The sequence below is a fragment of the Rhamphochromis sp. 'chilingali' genome (genome assembly GCF_963969265.1).
Source record: "Rhamphochromis sp. 'chilingali' genome assembly, chromosome: 2".
Taxonomy (NCBI): Eukaryota; Metazoa; Chordata; class Actinopteri; order Cichliformes; family Cichlidae; genus Rhamphochromis; species Rhamphochromis sp. 'chilingali'.
In genome coordinates, this window is record NC_137930.1 from 11,624,296 (window position 1) to 11,635,203 (window position 10,908).

The 10,908-nt window shown below is 40.4% G+C and overlaps 1 protein-coding gene across 4 annotated transcripts in view; it reads left to right on the plus strand.

Annotated features, from left to right (window-relative positions):
• The first annotated feature begins 157 nt into the window (after positions 1-157).
• The window catches only part of pam (peptidylglycine alpha-amidating monooxygenase), a 57,500-nt gene continuing 46,749 nt past the window's right edge, over positions 158-10,908 (plus strand). For 2 of the 4 annotated variants that reach the window (XM_080875395.1, XM_080875397.1), the window contains exon 1: positions 158-239. The gene's annotated coding sequence lies outside the window, so the exon portion shown is untranslated. The remainder of the gene's footprint in view (positions 240-10,908) is intronic. The other 2 variants (XM_080875396.1, XM_080875398.1) reach the window with 1 other exon arrangement.

Genomic DNA, 10,908 nt, shown 5'->3' on the forward strand with positions numbered 1-10,908 from the left:
TCACCGAACTAAATATGACTTACCCAAAATATTCCGTTTTTATTCCCCATATTCAAGTTTCAGGGGTTGCAATAACTACACTGTGATGAGGCCTTTCTGAGTCTATATGAAAATAATAAATAATGAAATGCCGGCTTTTACTCTGAAAAGTGAAAGTGTGGACGCCACTGCTTAAGCTCAAGGAAGCATAGGTTATTACAATAACAGGCGAGTGGAAGACGCTGAGTGGCAGCGTGCAGGTATCTTTTCACTTTCAAAATTCATATCTTCAGAATCTTTAATCAAGCTCTATAGTACTTTTGCTATTGTAGTGAAACTGATAACCTGACAAAAAACGAACCAGCTTAACAGATGGCGGGCGTTAGCTTATGTGGAAAACCGATAATAAAGTTGCCTTTTTAGTAACCTGATAAGGTAGACTTAGTTGTAGGAAACCCCTAGCTACATTTTTCTTTAGATTTCGCTTGCTTAGATATAAGGTCATGTATATGTATCGATTCGCTAAATCGATGCATTTTCCCTTTGTAGCTTCCGGTCTATGTCCAGGCGTGACATATGTTTAGTCGTCACGCCAGTGCTATTTTTGCATTATTAAAAAACAAACGCTCAATCAATCAATCAGTCGAATAAATAAATTCTCACGTAATAGCTACACGCTTGTCGTTATAGGCACCGACCAGCTGTCATGTCATAAAATGTATGAACGTGTCTACCCTTATATTGCAATGATTTTTTTGTTTTTTAAAAGATGCTTAATGTTAGTATGTACGTAATAGTATACATGTGAAGATGTTCAGTAAGCCTTGCATTGTTTTTGACGTGTGGGAATAGCCCTGTTTCCATAGTTTCCTCCGTCTCCTGGGTTCTGATGTCAACAGAGCTTCCCCTTCTCACTCCTCCTCTGTTAAAGCCACCCTACTCTGTTATCTGTTAACAGATGATGAGTCACCAAGCAAGCAAAGCATCTCGGTTATTTTTCTTTCGCCATTAATAAGCATTCTCTGGGTTTCAAGTAGAGGAGAAAAGCAGTTGTTGTTGTTTGGATTTTGCCATAATGATGTTATCATCACATTTACGTTTTTGAGTATTTGAAAAGAAAAAATTGAAAAGACTGTTTCAAAGCACGTTTTGCTACAAGCCTCATTCAGATAGCATTTTTTACTATTTCTTAAGGACATGACTTTCAAATACTGTTCAGATACTGCTTTCTCTGAAAATCCCCGAAAGGCCTTCAGAAAGCATTTAGAACTATAGCTCTAGATAAATTGCAAGAGAGTCTGACACACACATAAACTTGCCTAAAGGTTTTCCTGATCCACTTGATCCACTTCCAGCATATTCTTTTGGCATGTTGAATTTTAAGGCAAATTTGAGTCAATATGTGCGTTTTGTCTCAATTAACAGTTATATTTTCATTTTCACATACTGTATTAACACAATAGACCTAAAATCACACAAAACAAAAAATCTCAGTAGGAAAAAGATTTTTTTTTTTTACAATGAAAACAGAATTAAAATGCAGAAAATGTCTCAAGCTTTTTTTGTATAACTATCTATAAAATAATAATCATAATCATGCCACACAAATCATTTGTGCCACTCCAAAAATTAGTTCGTGTCCACAATAAGACAGACAATATCTATGTCGTCCCCTCAGCCTCCCTGGGAAAGTCTGTTCCAGGGTGCTGGAAAGTAGGGTGCATCTGTTTGTCGAATCTCGGATACAGGAGGAGCAATGTGGTTTTTATCCTGGTCGTGGAACACTGGACCAGGTTATTATCCTCTCACGGATACTTGAGGGTGCATGACAGTTGGCCTAACCAGTCTACATGTGTTTTGTGGATTTGGAGAATGCATTCAACTGTGTCCCTCGGAGTGTCCTGTGGAAGGTGCTCCAGGAGTATGGGGTGTTTGGCCCATTGCTATGGGCCATTCAATCCTTATACAACCGTTGCATAGCCGGCAGTAAGTTGCTGGCTATGCCAGGGGTTCCCTGGTTCCCTTTTTTCACCGATTCTGTTCACAGTTTTTATGGACAGAATTTCTAGCCTAGAGACGTAGCGGAAGGCTTTCACTTGGGTGGTCTCAGAATCTCATCTCAGCTTTTCGCGGAGGATGTGGTTCTTTTGGCTTTATTGGGTGATGGCGTCCAGCTCGCACTGGAATATTTCGCAACTCATTGTGAAGCGGTGGGAATGAGAATCAGCACCTCCAAAACTGAGTCCATGGTCCTTAGCTGGAAAAGGATGGAGGGCCCACTCCCGGTCAGAGGAGTATAAGTATCTCTGGGTTTTGTACACGAGTGATGGGAGAAGAGAGCGGGAGATCGACAGACGGATTGGTGCTGTGGCTGCAGTGATGTGAACCCGGTATCAGTCCGCTGTGGTGAAGAGAGAGCTGTGGGTAGTGACCGAAAGAACGAGATCGCGATCACAAGCGGCAAAAATGAGCTTCCTCAGAAGGGTTGCTGGCCTCTCCCTTAGAGAAAGGGTGAGAGGTTCAGCCATCTGGAAGGGTCTCAGAGTAAAGCTGCTGCTCCTCCACATGAAAAAGAGCCAGTTGAGGTGGTTTGGGCATCTGACAAAGATGCCTCCTGAGGTGCCTCTTGGGTGAGGTGTTCTGGGCATGTCCCACCAGGAGGAGGCCCCGGGGCAGACCCAGGACACGCTGGAGAGATTATATCTCGGCTGGTTTGGGAACGCCTTGGTGTTCCTTCAGACAAGCTGGAGGAGGTGGCTGCTTAGGCTGCTGCCCCCGCGACCAGGCCCTGGAAAAGCAAAAGAAGATGGATGGATGTTAGGGCTGCCACGATTAGTCGACTAGTCACGATTACGTCGACTATCAAAGTCATCGATGACTAATTTAATAGTTGACGCGTCGTTTGAAGCTTTGTAAGATCCCAAAAGACGCAGGAATAAGTAGTAGTATTTAAGAGTGTAATAATGGACTGAAACAGAAGATGACAGCACTGCATGTACAAGGATGCCAGCTGCTGTTAAACCCAGAAGAAGAAGAAGCAGTGTCCGGTATCGTAGCTCGATACCGGACAACATAGCTCAAGTCTCGATAGAGCCCGTGAGAACACCGGACTCCCGGCAAATTGTTTTCAAGCCCACCGCCGTCTTTTGCTACTCAGGTTAAACATGATATATGAGTCACTTAGATAACTTAAAAATGTTATTGTTTGGTTTTTTTTTTTTTCAGTATTTTATTTGTTCCTGAGTAAATCGATTTGGCTGAGATTAAAGTTATAGTTTTTACACAGCTGAATACACGTCAAGCAGACAACTGATTGTCAGAAGTGTGAGATGGTCGAGAATATACTCAGGTGTCCTTTTATATTTTAGATAGCAAGGCGCAGATGGCTGAGTTTATTAAACTCCACCGAAACAATCTGCAAATTTCATTAAAATTTAATAAACTATCATCTTGGCTTTTTTTTTAGTTAGCACATACCTTAACCTCTTAAGCCCCAAGGGGGTTTCTGAGCTTCCTGCTCGAAAATGTAATGCCCAAATCTAATTAATTATTTCTCTGCAATTACAAACTCTGTCCTTACAATCCTGGTATCAAAATAAAGCTAACACTTGTGAGATTTCATCAGCGGTGTAAATATTGAAGCAGATATTACTGTGTCACAGTTACTGAGACTGTAACACAGAAAAAGTAAGTATATTTTATCCTTGCCTAATTTTTTTTTTTTTTAATTTTTAGCATATAACCTAGGGCTGCTCGATTATGGCAAAAATGATAATCACGATTATTTTCACTGAAATTGAGATCTCGATTATTTGACGATATTTATTTAACCCTTTAAGACCTACCATAGAAACAAGTCCGCCAGAGCTTATATATATATTTTTTTACATGCTGTAGTGCCATTTTTGGGAGCATTTCAAGTTGCTATACATCAATGCAACTGTTATAGCCCATATTTTAATAATATGTATGCATTAAGTCCATAGTAATTACATTAATTGCAAAAAAGTGCAATAAACAACAAAAAAATTGAAAATCTTTTTTTTTTTTTTTTTTTTAACATATATTTCTACTTGGGGAAATTTAAGAGGCTTATCCCTCAAAACTTTAAATACAAAAAAGTTGCAAAAAATAGTTTCCCACCACAGGAAATTTATTTTGAGTGTCTTCATAGTTTTATTTTGGAGATACAGCAATTTTTATATACTGCAGGAAAAACAAAAAACAATCTTATGATGCAAATTTGCAAAGAAAACAGCATGTGCATCAAAACAAACTATTTCCAGCAGTGCAATTCGAGTTCTAAGCATCCCAGCAACTATTCAGAAAAGTATAGAGTCAAACATGACTTATAAAAACACCAGTATAGGCTTTTAAGGCCTACAAGTAAAAAACTAAATTTTCTGCCAAAATGACGTCACTTCCGGTTTCGAACAGGAAATGGCGGACATGCGATAGTTCGCGTTGACGTCTTTTTCACTGTGGGAAGTGTTACGAACAGCTGATCGGATCGGCAAAGCATGTTTCTGGAATATTATGTTTTTGTTCCTGCAAGCGCTTTTTATGCAATTTTTGCAAAGCTTTATGTGGAAGGAAACCGTGACCGAGGACAAGCTGATGGCATAAGATGTAAGTACAACTCCTCCGGTTTCATATGCAAAACAAATTATTGCGCTAGCTTACACGGTTCCGGTTCTACGGGGATTTAAAGGGTTAACAATAACAATGTATTGAATAATGACTTTAAAAAATAATATAAAATAGTGTGCAAATACTGATAACAGTGCAAATGTTTGCAATATAAAAAATAAATGAAAAATGTAAACATCTATGTTTAGTGAACTTTGCAGTGTTGCTCTGTGGTGCAGCTATGACACCGTAGCAAAGTTTACACACTATGTCTACTTGATCTACATCTGACTCCGCGAACCCATAATGTTTCCACACCACTGAAGTTTTTTTTTTTTTACCTCTCTTTTCAACCAACGGCAGTCACTCTCCTCTCCAAATAACTTCTGCTTAGCTTTCCGAGCTTCCCTTGGGTCCTCTTAATTGTTGTGATGCGTGTTCGAAATGCAGAGAGGTGCGCTCGATTTGCCACACGGAGCAGCGCGAGAGTAAAGCACGAGGGAGGGGCTAATAATCGGCTCAGTCATTTTTAATGATCGTTGAAAGCCCAGATCGTAATCGTGATTAAAATTCGATTAATTGAGCAGCCCTAATATAACCCTTTTAAAAATGTGCCTCAGATCACATTTGGTTCCAGGATTTCAGTAACCAACATATAAACATCATCTGTGCAAAGATTTATGTTTCTAAAGTGAAACAGTGAAAAATTACAGCCCTGTCTATACATGAATATCCAGACGTTGTACAAAAATGTCCAATTTTGGCACACAATTGGACACCGTGCCAGTTGAATTTTTTAGGTATTGAAGAGCAAATTAATTAATTTTATTAACAGGCCTAAAAATGCTTTTTTTAAAATATATTTTTGAAGAATTAACCACACATTTACATGGTAATGGCCCTTTTCTGCAGTGTGCATGAAGCGTTTAATTGGTCTCTGGCCCTTTAAACTCAGAGGGGCTGTAACTTTGGTTTCTTTTGGTCAATTTGCATGATTGACACCTCTTTTTAATCGTTTTAGCCAATAGAATCAAAGTAACGATGCCACGTTCACGTCACTTCAACCAATCAGACGTTGTCTGTGAAGGTTCTCAGTCATCCAGGTCATCGTAGTCAAAGGAGCTTGCAAAGCTCCTTTTCTTTGCTCCTTTTCTTTGCAAGCTCCTTTGACCAATCAGACGTTACAATGCCAAAATCCACGTGGGCCCAAATTTGCTGCATGTGGTGTCTGTCCAGTCACGTGTCTGTAGGTGGGTCTAAAATGGAGATTGTTGACGGAAAACGGCTCTGATACAGCTAGGTAGGCGTGGTAACTTCTGATAATCACGTGGCTACCGTCTACCGGCGACAATAACGGAGGAAATTGGGACCGTAAGCCAATCTCTGTCTTAGCGCATTTGTGTCGCTATGTGTTTTTGTGGTCTTCTTTTGCGGCTCATTCAGTGAATTTTGGTCTGATCGTGGTGAAACTTGGTGTGTGGAGTCAGTGATAGCTCTGGAAGCTAACCAGCCTATCTTTAGCCGGTTACATGAAGTCTGGAGAATTTCCGGTTTGATTTTGTTTGTTTGGCGGTCTTCTGCACATTTACGTAACTGCTCTTTTAATCATGGCTTGTTTTCCATGTGTTTGGTGGTTGTAGAAATTGGTTATATGACATTTTAGCTGAGATTCAGAGGTTTCTGTGGATACCACACATGTCTGGACTTATATTTCTCACCCCGTGTTATAACCGATTAAATGTGATCTCCTCCTTTTTGCCCCCGGTACCGGGGGCGTGGGGCTTAAAGCTGTAAACTAATAATAGTTATATAAGAGCAGATGCATGCTGGTGTAATAAGCTGTACGTTGTACATCCAATGGATGTTGAAAAGGCTCTGGAGGTCCCTGTATTAAGCACGTAAACCTGTGACACAAAAATCACCAAACTCGGACCACCACAGACTGTTTTCCATCGTGGTGATGAATAAAATGCTGGGCTGGCATGTAAAAGGGCATTTATTCCCTTCAAGGACCTGAAGCTCCATAAAGCACCCCTCCATTAGCCAAACCCATCTGTTCTCCAATTGGATTGTTAAATTTGTGATTGATATGACATTGGCCAATCAGATGAAATGAAGAAAAATAGGGTCAAAATTCGTACTTGTAACTTGAAACTTGAGTGCAGAGTTTCACACGTATTTTTTGGCTAACTCCACACACAAATTCTTTTTACACATACAAATCTTTTTTATGCACACACAAATTCTTTTTACAAATACACATCTTTATTACGCACGCACAAATTCTTTTTACACATACAAATCTTTTTTACACGCACACAAATTCTTTTTACACATACAAAACTTTTTTACACACACACAAATTATTTTTACACATACAAATCCTGATTTACAAGTACAAAATATTTATGACCACAATTTGAGCCCATAGTTTTAAGTCTGCACTTCTGACTTGATGAGAGTGGGTCTTGTGCTATGTCATCTAAAATCTGTCATTTTATTTGGACACATGGCATGCCCATCAACTCTTTTGGGTTAAATATTCAAAGAGGTCTTGAAAATGGAACAATATAGCAATTTGGTTACAGTTGCAGGATTCATTTTAGCAGTCAAAATGCCAATCGCCTGATCCCTGCTTGTCTGTGGCAGTCAAGGCATTAGGGATAGGGTTTGGACTCAGGGGTTAGGGCTTTATATTGGACTATTGATCACACCATATCGACATAACTTTGCCCTGCTAGTCTGCTCACCTGAAATGAACTACTTTTTCATTGCTGTTAATTGTTTTGCTGCATTTGTTGTATGTATGAATAATACTAATAAATTAGTACTTGTGTTGGACCAATGAGACTATGAGTTAAGCAAGACATTTTGAGGAAGTCAGTGCATTTCAGACTGATGACATTAAAATACCACAATGACACAGAACATACGGGGGCGTGGGGGAGCATTTTAGTTTATCACTTTTGTGGTGATGATTGCATTATTTAGCTTGGAACTTTTGTTAGAGCTCATCAAACAACGTGAGGCAGCACACCCTCATGTTACAAAATCAACCATTATGTCCACAAGACCGTTAGATGTCATATGTGACTTAGAGTGGGTTTAAAAAATCGATTTCCCCGATTCAAATTGATTTTAGTTCTTAAATAATGCAATATCGATTCAATAAATCCTGAATTGATTAAATGAACAAAAAAAAATAAATATATATATATATATATATATATATATATATATATATATATATATATATATATATATATATATATATATATATATATATATATATATACACACATATAAAAAAAAAAAAAAAAACACCCAGCACGCCCCTGCGGGCGGTTTATCCTTCAAGCTCGGGTCCTCTACCAGAGGCCTGGGAGCTTGAGGGTCCTGCGCAGTATCTTAGCTGTTCCCAGGACTGCGGTCTTCTGGACAGAGATCTCCGATGTTATTCCCGGGATCTGCTGGAGCCACTCGCCTAGCTTGGGAGTCACCGCACCTAGTGCTCCGATTACCACGGGGACCACCATTACCTTCACCCTCCACATCCTCTCGAGCTCTTCTCTGAGCCCTTGGTATTTCTCCAGCTTCTCGTGTTCCTTCTTCCTGATATTGCTGTCATTCGGAACCGCTACATCGATCACTACGGCCGTCTTCTTCTGTTTGTCTACCACCACTATGTCCGGTTGGTTAGCCACCACCATTTTGTCCGTCTGTATCTGGAAGTCCCACAGGATCTTAGCTCGGTCATTCTCCACCACCCTTGGGGGCATCTCCCATTTTGACCTCGGGACTTCCAGGTTGTACTCGGCACAGATGTTCCTGTACACTATGCCGGCCACTTGGTTATGGCGTTCCATGTATGCCTTGCCTGCTAGCATCTTGCACCCTGCTGTTATGTGCTGGATTGTCTCTGGGGCATCTTTACACAACCTGCACCTGGGGTCTTGCCTGGTGTGATAGACCCCAGCCTCTATGGATCTTGTGCTCAGAGCTTGTTCTTGTGCTGCCATGATTAGTGCCTCTGTGCTGTCTTTCAGTCCAGCTTTGTCCAGCCACTGGTAGGATTTCTGGATATCAGCCACCTCCTCTATCTGCCGGTGGTACATACCGTGCAGGGCCTGTCCTTCCATGATGGTTCCTCGTCTCCCTCCTCTTTCTTGGGTTTCTGCTGCCTGAGGTATTCACTGAGCACTCGGTCAGTTGGGGCCATCTTCCCAATGTATTCTTGGATGTTCCTTGTCTCATCCTGGACTGTGGTGCTGACACTCACCAGTCCCCGGCCCCCTTCCTTCCGCTTAGCGTACAGCCTCAGGGTGCTGGACTTGGGGAACCCGAGAAGAAACAATAGACGTTCGTCTTTTATATATGATATATATATATATATATATATATTAGGGGTGCAACGATACACAAAATTCACGGTTCGGTTCGGTTCGATACTTTGGTGTCACGGTTCGATATTTTTTCAATACAAAAAAAAATGTTCATGCCTTTTTAATTTGTCATTTATTAAAATTATAAATATATATTTTAACACAAAAGTACAGTTTTTAAATTTAACCCTAACCCTTGTGCGTGTTGTTTTTTAGCTCGTCATATTGCAGCCACAGAAATTCTTTTGTCCATGAAACCATAAAGCTGCACTTTCTTTTTGCCTTATAGTCTGATTTGTCATAACTTCTCCGTTTTGTGGTAAGCTTTTCTTTGGCTGTCACTTCTTCACCCTGACCTGTCTTATTTGGCTCAGCAGAACTAAAATATATATCTGTCTGTGAAGGTTCTCAATCATCCAGGTCATCGTAGTGAAATATATATCCTGCCGCACTCACATAAGCTCAGCGATTCTCTGTGCGATCAACCTCTCACATGTTTAAGCTGCGGGAGATTTCACTTGTCATGTTTGTATAGTAAGCTAACGATTAATAAGACGATGTCAGAGGAATTGGTGCACAAATTATCATCACTCACAGATCAGTGCTGTCGCTCTCTATACACAGTTCGCGCGATTGCAAAGTGAAAGCAAAAAAACAAGTGCAAATTCAAACACGATTTCAATATGTCACATATTGACAGTGGCTCACCCAATGACATAATTACCCAGCTACATTTCTGAAAGAATGCAAAAGCATTGACATATATTTTTCCTTCCTACAATAGCCCGACAGGCAGGGCAGAGATAGCCCCGGGACGTCGGGCTAGCGATATTGCGAGCCCTGTATCTGATTGAGGAATCACTCATCTTTGGAAAAGAGAGTTTATTACAGAGAAATGTCTCTTTCCAAAATAAAAGCTATACTATCCGCTTCTTCTGGGCTATATTCTCAGCAGCATATTAAACATATCAGGTCTCCATAAGGAGAATCCTGTGCTAACAGCTGTCTAAATGACTCGGCTAAAGTTTGTAGCATGCATGCTTGTTGTTTTTGTCTTTGCACTAGGATGATGTCGGTGTAAATGTGCAGTCATATTCGTTGTGTTCCCACTAGTGCTTTCAGGTTAATCTCGTTGAAATAACCTTAACGCCACAACACGGCAAATCTCCGTTAACGAGCTACCCTATACAGAGGGGCTAGACGGCCAACACGTTAACGAGCTAACTGCGCTAACACACTAGCTCCCACCCATGTAATTGAGCATTGCATGGCACATCCAACATACTGTTTTACTTTAGTCCATGACTCGCTTACCTTCAGGGTCATACGTCACATGAAAACCAAAATAATTCCAAACGCCAGATCTGAATGAGGGTGGGGAGGTCCACTTCTGTCTCGCTAGCTTGCCCTGCGCTCTTCCTTCTGACCATGCTGTCTGTGTTGAGTGCTCAGTGAATCTGCGTTCGACTACTCCGCCTAGGCTGCACTCTCGAGCCTAGGCGGAGTAGTCAAATGCAGATTCACTGAGCGCTCAACACAGACAGCATCGTCAGAAGGAAAGTTGATAAAATAAATTACAAATTTTGTATTGTTCTTTTTTTTTTCTCCCCTTTGGTTTTCTTTCTTTCTCTCCCCCTCTTTCTTTCATTCTTTCCCCCTGTCCTATCCCACAGTCATGTCTGTCCCGTTTGCAACTAAAAATAAAATAAATTCATAATTATAATAAAGGTCAATCAAATGGACCAATATGATGATCCACTTAAAATAAATCCTCTTGGCATCTTTCTTGGCCTCAAGACAACAATTCTGATGGCTATAGATCCAAACGGGACACAAAAAAAAAAAAAAAAAAAAAAAATTGAAAAAAATTGTATTGTTCGATACATATGCGTACCGAACCGAAAGCACTGTATCGAAC